The sequence below is a fragment of the Chiloscyllium plagiosum genome, chromosome 13, assembly GCF_004010195.1.
Source record: "Chiloscyllium plagiosum isolate BGI_BamShark_2017 chromosome 13, ASM401019v2, whole genome shotgun sequence".
NCBI classification, from domain to species: Eukaryota; Metazoa; Chordata; class Chondrichthyes; order Orectolobiformes; family Hemiscylliidae; genus Chiloscyllium; species Chiloscyllium plagiosum.
This window is the reverse complement of record NC_057722.1, coordinates 69,314,545-69,314,837: the sequence shown is the minus strand read 5'-3', so window position 1 is coordinate 69,314,837 and position 293 is coordinate 69,314,545.

Here is a 293-nt window from a genome sequence, read left to right as displayed (position 1 = left end):
TCAATCAGTAACCCCTCTCCCCCCTCCGCCTCTGTCCAAACCTATCGTTGGCATGATGGACATCAGGACTTCTCGGCGAACTGATGTGAGCGAAAGTTTATCATTTTTTCAACTTTAGTAAATGGAAATCCAGAGCAATATTAGTTGTTTGCAATTCTAGCACAACGATTCGCAACATCGCGATGAAAGATACCCAAAGGATCTTAGACAGCAGAAGATGTTTGACATTTTACTGACTTGCCTCAAACGGACAGCGATGTAGAAGATCAATGTTGCTGGCCAATTTGGATTTT